Consider the following 10,247-nt stretch of genomic DNA (forward strand, 5'->3'; position numbering starts at 1 on the left):
ATGCAATTTTAAATACAGTGACTGATTCACCACCAGTGAATGTATGAAGAAAGTCACAGTGACATCATTGTACACATACCCCTATGTATTAGTATAACACAAACTGACATTTTAAAACATAAAAGATACATAACTTTTGAAAATTAAAATTGCTATTAGCAAAAATATTTATTACTTTTCATCAAATGTTTAGTATGACTGCACTTTTTTTTCTTCAAAGCCAAGGCAATGCTCTCCTAAAGAGGTCATCTGAATTCATTTTTCTAAGTGAGATACAATTCATTATTTTAGTGACAACAGAGAAAATTAAAAGAATTTACAAGTCGATTTATAAATTCTATTCATCTCTCTACTGATGGAAAGGTGCAGACTGACAGAGGTTGAAAACCAATCCTGAAAGATAGAATTTCCACATGTAATGCACCAAAACCCTAAGATCCCAAAATATTAGAGGCGATACTTACTTCTTGGGTTCTACTAGAAACCAATTGTCCTATATTCCAACAGCTTTGATCTAGAACACTGGCTCGCTGATGCTTGACACTCCAGAAAATGAAAATGCTGCTCTAGAACACCAGTGTTTTAATTATAAACACATCACATTCGACACTGCATCAGAATTACCGTACTTGCACAACAATTGAGTCAAAAAAGCGACAAATCCAAACAGGTTATTAAAAACACCAGCTCCTGGGATACCCACTGCGTGCAGGGTTCAGGGGCGCGCTACCCACTGCGTGCAGGGTTCAGGGGCGCGCTACCCACTGCGTGCAGGGTATGCAATCCCAACGCATGGCTCTCTCCTACCTGGCCCCGCTCTATTACCTCCATCTGTAGGTGGCTCTGCCTTACCTTGCAGGGAAATCTCTCCCTCTCAGATTCTGGAGATCTGTCCCCGCCATGCGTGCATGGAAGGTTCCGTTATATCCAAAAGTTGCTGAAAGCGAGAGTAAAGCTGTCCTTGTAAACACAGAAGGCTTCAGAATTTACAAGTGAAATAGGGGAGCAAGGCCGGGTAGGCCAGATTTGGCCCACAGGCATTGTGTTGACATATATAAAAGTACAACATGCTGCCGGTACGGCTACTTGTGTATAGAAGCTGAATGGAGCAATACAGAACACAGCCACAAACTGATACAAAAGCTTAATTTTAGCTGAGCCATATAGTTTGGTATATTTATTAGTAAATCAATGATCAGCTTGAATATCCGCTGTTAAAACTGTTCTAGCGTCTATGCTTTTCTTTCACAAATCTAAAAACAGCATGTTATGTAATCCACCTGATCAAAAATAGGACAAGACCGGAAGCTGTGGCCAGGAGGTTTTCTCAACACACAGAACTGGAGATCTGTACACAATAAATTGCAGGAAAAGAGTTAGGATTCCTATATAAAAAGAGCTCATCACCACATGAATATTGATTATAACAATCATACCATAAACATGCACAATCTCACCAGGAAAATAAGGGGCACAATAGCGAGTGGTTACCCTTTAGGTCATGGGTGTCCAACCTTTTGGCTTCTCTGAGCCACATTGAGTGTAGAGAAATTTTCTTGGGCAGCATATAAAATATATACTATTAGTTAAGGTATATAAGTAATAAAACGCCGCCGCGCAAAAAAAAGAAAATTGTCAGGGGGCAGTGGGCCGCATTGCCTGCGGTTCCGGGCCGCAGGTTGGACATGCCTGCTTTAGGTGTATGCACAGGTCAAGGGTAACCCAAAGACATATTTGCATTTTCTGATACATTACTAACCAGATTGGACAATACTTATATATCACTCTCCTAACTAGGCTGCTAGACAAATTTAGTTTTGAGCTCCTACTGTAACTAGAGGAGCAGCAATTGTTTGGTCTGGTCTGTTTAGGGCTTCACAGGCTGGGAGTTTGATTGCTTCCCCCTGCCCCTGGAAGAAGTTTCTGGAGTTCAGGAAGGGAGAATTCAAATGACCAGCCTAAATACTGAGCAGGGCCTAGCCAATCCCTGGGGAGGTGTGTCTAGTTGGTGGCTGGGATGCTGTTAACTACTTGCCGCAAGTTCTCGTTCTGGGATGACGTCATATGACGGCTCCTCAGAATGGCCTCTCTCGCTCGCAGCTCAGCGATCACGGTCGCGCCGTGTTCCTGGGACATGGCGCAACCCCTATCTTAGTAAAGAGCCAATGACGAAGGCTCTTTACCCATGTGATCTGCTGTGTCCAATCACAGATTGCCACATGTAAATAAGTAAGTGCCGTTTATCGGTGTGGCTAGAAGAGCTGATCATCAGTGGCTCCTCCTCGAGGGGTGTCCAAGACAGGTAATCAGGGCACTGATCATCGGTGCCCTGATTACAGGAAAGAACCAGCAGTGCCCATCAGTGATCCCAATCCGTGCTCATTAGTGATGCCAGTCAGTACTCATCAGTGCCTGCTCCTCTGTGCTGCCCATCAGTGCCACTCACTAGTGCCGCCTCATCAGCCTCAAGGGGAAAATTACTTATTTACTGACAGAAACTAAGAAAAACTTTTTTTTTTTTTTTTGGTCTTTTTTCTTTTTTTGTAAAAAAAAAAAAAAAAAAATTACTCTGAGTTAAATAAATACCACCAAAAGAAAGCTCTATTTGTGTGAAAAAAAAATGTCATTTGGGTACAGCATTGCAGGACTGCGCAATTATCATTCAAAGTGTGTGTGACCGCGCTGAAAATTGCCCTAGGCAGGAAGGGGGGTGAAAGTGCCCAGTAGGCAAATGGTTAAATAGTCAGGAGCCCTGAGGAGATTGTCTTTTTCCCTCCATGCAGAATGGATCGGTGAGGAGTGAGAAGAGGGGGGCAGCTTTCTCTAGGTGCCCGGTCAACCGGATGCTAGGTTTCTTTGCAAGAGGCTGCACCTGTGGACTGCTCTTGTTTCAGGATTTCCTAAGTAGAACCTCCAGTCTGTGCTGCACCTTAACCACTTGCCGACTGCCTAACGACTATTTACGTCGGCAGTCAGCCCCTCACAGACAAAGTGACGTAGTACTACATCGCTAGCCTGTGAGGCTCTAGGGAGTGAGCGCCGCTGGAGGCTCACTCACGGACCCCCACCCCGCGCGAGTGACCAGCGGACCCGATGTCCGCTGGTCACTCGCGATCGTCGGTTACACCGGGAGAAAGGCAGGCGGCTAATGTAAACACAGCCGCCTGTCATTCTACCCTGTGTAACAGCACAGATCATACGGCCCTGCTATGTAGGACCATAGATCTGTGCCGTTACAAGCCACATCCAATCACAGTAAGAAGCACGCCCCTAGGGACACACTTAACCCCTCCTTCTCAAATAAAGTTAACCCCTTCCCTGCCAGTGTCATTTTTACAGTAACAGTGCATATGTATAGCACTGATTACTGTAGTAATGTCACTGGTCCCCCCAAAAGTGTCAGTCAAGGGTCCGATCTGTCCGCCGCAATGTCGCAGTCCCGCAAAAAAAAGGCACAGGTGATCAAATACCACCAAAAGAAAGCTCTGTTTGTGGGAAAAAAAAAGGAGGTCAAATTCGTTAAGGTACAGCATCGCACGACTGCGCAATTGTCCGTTAAAGTCACGCAGTGCCGAATCGCAAAATAGGCCCTGGTCAGGAAGGGGGTAAAATCTTCCGGGGCTTAAGTGGTTAAAGCTACTTCATGGTTCCCAGCCATGAACCTGACTAGCTGTACCGGTGCTAAAGCTACTTCATGGTCCCCAACCAATGAATAAACTGTTCCAGACTATCTATACCTATAACTGTAATGCAAACGATCGTATTGGTTCCCAGCAGTAACTGAAAGACTGTTGGCGATGTCTATAGAGAGAGCTGGCCTCTACAGAACTGTAGTTAAGGGTTTTGGGAGTATTCTACATCGCCCCTAAATCCTTTCCAAGTTTCACAAGCGATAAAATATAAAAAGACAAACCCCTAGACTACCTCTGCACTCAGTTGGGAAAAAACAGTAACATTTACAGCGGCTCCTTTGCGGGGTACCAATGGCACTGATGAATAGGAGTCAATTTTGAGCCATGAGATTATTTCCAAAACAGCACATAGCTCTAAATGTCTCTATTTCCTATAAATAGTGTTCATCGGGAACAAGTAGAGAGTTGATACTGCTTCAGAAAAAAAAAAGTGTTTTCTGTCACAAAAAGTTTACACCAAAGTATTTATGGGATAAACCATCCAATAACGACCAATGCCTCTTTCATCCAACAAGCGTTTTAGAGGGCAAACCATCATGCGAATAGCAGATATAAAAGAAAAGAACCATCTTAGCAACAAAATTATGAGAATTAAACCATGAAGCATTCATCCCAGATGGAGAGTAACCAAACTAGTGCTTAAGAGAGATGGGGGCAGGAGCACAACAGAGAGCAGTAGCGAGCAAGAGCAGCCTGAAGAAGAGGGGCGACAGAGCACGCGCGGCCTAAACAAGAAGGGCGACAGAGCGCGCTCGACCTAAACAAGAAGGGCGACAGAGCGCGCTCGACCTAAACAAGAGGGGCGACACAGCGCGCTCGGCCTAAACAAGAGGGGCGACACAGCGCGCTCGGCCTAAACAAGAGGGGCGACACAGCGCGCTCGGCCTAAACAAGAGGGGCGACACAGCGCGCGCGGCCTAAACAAGAGGGGCGACACAGCGCCCGCGGCCTAAACAAGAGGGGCGACACAGCGCCCGCGGCCTAAACAAGAGGGGCGACACAGCGCCCGCGGCCTAAACAAGAGGGGCGACACAGCGCCCGCGGCCTAAACAAGAGGGGCGACACAGCGCCCGCGGCCTAAACAAGAGGGGCGACACAGCGCCCGCGGCCTAAACAAGAGGGGCGACACAGCGCCCGCGGCCTAAACAAGAGGGGCGACACAGCGCGCGCGGCCTAAACAAGAGGGGCGACACAGCGCGCCTGACATCTTTGGCATGCATGTGCTCTCTTCTGTCAGGCGCTCTCTCACTCCTTTGTCACGCACTCTTTATAGCACTCTCGCGAGAGAGCGCACGTGACATAAAGAGGACCGAGAGAGTGCGTGACAAAGAAGAGGAGCGAGAGAGAGAGAGCGCGCACATGACAAAGAGGAGAGAGCGCCATATAATGAAGAGAGCGACGCAGCATAAAGAGGAGCAAATGAGTGCATGACTTAAAGAGGAGCGAGAGAGCGCGAGTGACAATGAAAGAAAGATATGAATGATATAAAGAAGAGAGCAAGAGTGACAAAGAAAAAAGGGAGCGAGAGAGCCCGCGTGGGAGAAACGAGAGTGAGAAAGCGCGTGACATCTTTGCCGCGTACGTGCTCTCGATCTCCTCTTTGGCACATGCGCTCTCTGTTTTATGTCACTCTCGCCCAAGAGCACACCACATATCGAAGAGGAGCGAGAGAGCGCGCGGCATTATAACGAAGGAGGAGCGAGAGAGAGCGCGCAACATAACGAAGAGGAGCCAGCACGCGATATAATGAAGAGGAGCGACGGTGCAGGCGATATAATGAAGAGGAGCGACGGCGCAGGCGATATAATGAAGAGGAGCGACGGCGCAGGCGATATAATGAAGAGGAGCGACGGCGCAGGCGATATAATGAAGAGGAGCGACGGCGCAGGCGATATAATGAAGAGGAGCGACGGCGCACGCGATATAATGAAGAGGAGCGACGGCGCACGCGATATAATGAAGAGGAGCGACGGCGCACGCGATATAATGAAGAGGAGCGACGGCGCACGCGATATAATGAAGAGGAGCGACGGCGCACGCGATATAATGAAGAGGAGCGACGGCGCACGCGATATAATGAAGAGAAGCGACGGCGCACGCGATATAATGAAGAGAAGCGACGGCGCACGCGATATAATGAAGAGAAGCGACAGCGCACGCACGCCAGGAAAAAGAGCGCAAGAGACAGAAAGAAGAGAGCGAGAGAGGCGGAAAGAAGAGCGCATGGCAGAAAGAGTGTGAGAGTCAGAGAGTAAGCTTGTGTATGTGTGTTAGAGAGCAGCAAAGTGTGCAATAATGATGAGAAGAGATCCCAGGCGGCACAGCACTGTATTCTATCTCTCACATCTCCCATTAGCAGCAATGAGCAGCAATGAGATCCAATGCCGGATTTATGTCCTCCTCTCAGTGTAGTGAATGGGAGTATCTATCTATCACACTGTATACATGTGCTTGTCCCCTCCGCGGCAATGGGAAGCAGAGCAGACATCTGAACTCCATTAACCCCTGTGTGTGAGGAGAGGCAGTGGAGGGGGTATGGAGCTCCGAATGAACACTGAGCAGCACAAGCTCCCCGCCATATATACATAGAAGCCGTATAGAATATAATAGGGGGAGCCATGGAAAGCTCCGAGCCGCCGCCACCTTTCTGTACGCACTTACTGTAAGATGGAGATGACAGATAACCGCCTTCCAGCGGTGTAGCCTCTGACGTGAGATGCCTGACGTTCACACAGTGACGTAACCACGAGCGGAGAACCGGACCAGATTTCTCCTCAGCTTCGTGCCGCTTTTCCCACCGTTACTTCAGCCGGCTGACAGCCGCTCTCACCATTCAAATTCCCCGACACGCAAGCAAGTGGGCACTACTAGTGATTGCAGCCTAGGATACGCCCACACCCGCAGAAAGCCCCGCCCAACACATCGTGCTGCTCTCTCACTCCGTACCACTACCACAACACGGACAAGCCACTCCCCCCTCTGCTCCCGCCTCACTCTGACTGGCCGAGCTGTGTGTTATGGCTGAATGTCACTGGCTGCGCCGTCTGTCATTCAAGCGGACCTGTCTTCCCTGTCAGGTCACGGTGTCCACGCCCGTTCTTGGGAACTCATAACATCAGTTGCTCGGAGTGCGTTTGCTTTGTAAATAGCGTTACTAGTTCCATGTATAGACTGTACAGATCTAACGTACCTCTTACATTTTTTTAAAGGTTAACATATACTCTATTGGAACATGTTTTGTATCATCATTGTTTATGTAGCACCACCCCCGCAGGAGCTGCTGATTATATTATTGGGTCTACACCCTGCCTAACAACCCAATCAAATTGGCTCGATCCCTCCTCAGGCACAACTGACCCAGAATAGGACTGGACTATCAAATAGATACACAGGTTGGAATACAATACTTCACTATGCAACAATACCTTGTTACCTTCTTGAATAGTAGTCCTTCTGGGTGACACAATGGAACAACGCACAAGATTGTAATTAACCAAACTTAGTTTACTATATATCAAATTGAATAGGGGAGATACAATACAATACAATACAAGTCCATAAAAGGTTATTTAAAACAGCTTTAAAAAGGTAAAAGAATACCCCCACACTCCTCCTGCATTAAGGCTAGACACAGTACCAGGTAGGTGGGCCTATCTGAGTCCCTCCCCCAGAGTTCTCTTCTTTCTTGTTGATCTTCGCTAGCAAGGTTATTGAATAGAGCTCATTTGTAATCCAGATTAGGAATAAAGATCAAGAGAGAGAAAACAACGAGCTGTTAGTTGTCACCGCAGGGTGCCTGCGTAACTGAGCAATAACTTCTGCGAGAGAGATAAGCCTCTGGCGACTCCTTTACAGACCTTATTGTTTGTCTATGAGTCTCCTGAGAGAGTATGGTGATAAACCCCGGGGTTTTATCACCTCCTGCTGCGCTACCGCTATCTGTAGATAAAACTGTCTCTTCAGCAGATAAAGTCAGTTATTGGGCATGTGCCCTCTCACCAACAGAAGTTTCTCCTTCGCGCGCTTCCACTGCGGTCTCAGTCCTTTGGCTATATGCCAGCCGCGCGGGGTCCTTCTGGCGGATGACTTCCGGTCTCGGCAAACAGCAGTATGACCTCCAGGAATGTGCCTCGTGCTTGAGATGGGACGGTTCCACGTCGTCCCTCCAGGCTAAAAGGCTCTGGCCCAATATCCAGTGTCAGTCCTTCACTCTCGCTCGCTGGTTCCTCAGAGCCCAGCGCAGAAAGGCCCCCCCTTCGCGCGCTTCTCTCTTCCTTTAAATAACCTCCCCCATAGTGCCGTGCGGTGCAGCCGTGCACCCTGGATCTTGCAAAGCAGCCTGGGAGATGTAGTTTCTTCATCTTGTGAAAAGGAAGTCACAGCCCGGGAAATTCCATGCAGCTATCACTAGAGGGAGCCTAGTTCCTGGATCTTGCAAAGCAGCCTGGGAGATGTAGTTTCTTCATCTTGTGAAAAGGAAGTCACAGCCCGGGAAATTCCATGCAGCTACCACTAGAGGGAGCCTAGTTCCTTCCCACATATCAAACAGTGTCTTTAGGCATGTTTAACCCCGCTACACACTCCCCCCACTTGAGAAACTTTGGTCCCCAAAGAGGTCAACAGTATGTACCCTAGTGCATAGGTTGGCATTATACAACAAAAACATTAACATTTTGCTGAAATAAGTCAATCTGAATACATCCAATTTTGTATTCTAATAGCAGTGCAACAGTAAAACGATAAAGTGCAATTAATAAGCAAATAAGTGATTTCTACAGTGTTAATATAGTGCTGATTTCTAGTGCTTTTATATAGTGCTCCTTTAAAAAGCACATGTGCCTTTGCAATTTCTTAAACACTTACATCTTAAAGTTTGTGTTGAAAAAAAAACATCAAAAGGTGAGAAAGAGAAAAAAACATATAGTGAGGTCAGAGCAACAAAATGTGCGCAAACATTAACTCACAAAGTAAACCAAATTGTGAACATCAAAAACTGTGCTTATTATAATGGCCAAACCCAATATCCTTATGTACAAACTTAAATGCAAACGTTTTCTACTTCAATACTTTGTTCTCATGATCTCTCACAGACCCCCCAAAACTTGGGTGGCTTGTACAGTTGTGCCTGGGGGTGAGCTAGGGTTGTCCCCCACCAAATCTACAGTGGAGGAACTAGGCTGGTCAGGAGATCTTTTGGAGGTAAAAACAGCTTCTTCCGAACATTCACCCAATTGATCATAGGTCAGTCTCTTAGGTGGGTGAATGACTCTCCTTTCCCTCTGTTCCCGTGGAGGCATGCTCTCAGAGGTGCTAGGATCAGGCACTTCTGAGGATTCTTCAATGTCCCCCTCCTCATGTTCCAACACAGAGGAACCTGATGGTTCAAGAGAGGTCAGTTCTTCTTCAGAGAAGGGTGCAACCTCCTCCTCAGGATCTTCATCCTCAGCTGCTTCTTCCGGAAGCATATGAAAGGGTATGAATTCAGGGGCTTCTGCCCGAAGGGCTCCTCTATCAGCCAAGTCAGATGAAGACAGGGAGGCAGGTGTGGGTTCTGGCAACTGAGATGACCACAACGAGTCGGGTACCTCCTCTTCATCTTCCAAATCTTCAGATGGAGAACTTCCCTCTCCCTCATCTGGGAGCGTCGTCTGAGATCTGGTAACTGGTCTGGACCGGCGAGAAGTCGAAGGGGCCTCTGACAAGTCTTCCACAGGGGGCATACGAACCGCTTCAGAGAGAGGCAGCAAATGGTTCCGATGCCAAGCCTTCAATGGACCCACACTTCCTTCAGGCCGAATTTGGTACACAGGAAGGTTTGGCAGTTGCTTGCAGATAACATAAGGTTGGGACTTCCAGCGGTCTGCCAACTTGTGTTTTCCCGGGACACCCAAGTTTCTCAACAAAACCCTGTCCCCTGGTTGCAGGTCATGGATCCGAACTTTTAGGTCGAAATTTTTTTTATTCCGCAGTCCACGTTGATCAGATGTGGCCTGAGCCTTGTCATAGGCCGCTTTCAGACTCTTCCGCAGTCGGTCCACATATCCTCTATGCGATGCTGAAGAGGTATGATCAGGCGAAATGCCAAAGGCCAAATCCACTGGCAACCGAGCCTCCCTTCCAAACATCAGCCGATAAGGGGAATATCCAGTAGCATCACTGACAGTGCTGTTGTAGGCATGCACAATGGCAGCTACGTGCTTGCCCCAATGCTGTTTCTTCTCTGAGCTCAAAGTCCCCAACATATCCAAAAGAGTCCTGTTAAATCGTTCAGGCTGGGCATCCCCCTGTGGATGGTAGGGAGTGGTTCTAGTCTTTTGAATGCCTAACATATCTAACAGTCTCTTGATCAGTCTGCTTTCAAAGTCCCTTCCCTGATCAGAATGGAGGCGTTGTGGTAACCCATAATGTACAAAGAACTTCTCTACAAGAACTTTGGCTACCGTTGAGGCCTTCTGATCCCTTGTTGGGAATGCTTGAGCATATCTGGTAAAATGGTCTGTTACCACAAGGACATTCCCCTGGCCACTCAGATCAGGCTCTAAGCAAAGGAAATCA

The 10,247-nt window shown here is 47.7% G+C and overlaps 1 protein-coding gene across 16 annotated transcripts in view; it reads right to left on the minus strand.

The window, feature by feature from the left end:
* Positions 1–6,504, minus strand: part of EPB41L2 (erythrocyte membrane protein band 4.1 like 2) — a 375,724-nt gene extending 369,220 nt beyond the window's left edge. For all 16 annotated transcript variants that reach the window (XM_082250108.1, XM_082250106.1, XM_082250105.1 and 13 more), the window contains exon 1: positions 6,354–6,504. The gene's annotated coding sequence lies outside the window, so the exon portion shown is untranslated. The remainder of the gene's footprint in view (positions 1–6,353) is intronic.
* Between the last annotated feature and the right edge of the window lie 3,743 nt (positions 6,505–10,247).

The sequence above is a fragment of the Pelophylax lessonae genome (genome assembly GCF_965119305.1).
Source record: "Pelophylax lessonae genome assembly, chromosome: 3".
In the NCBI taxonomy this organism is placed as follows: domain Eukaryota; kingdom Metazoa; phylum Chordata; class Amphibia; order Anura; family Ranidae; genus Pelophylax; species Pelophylax lessonae.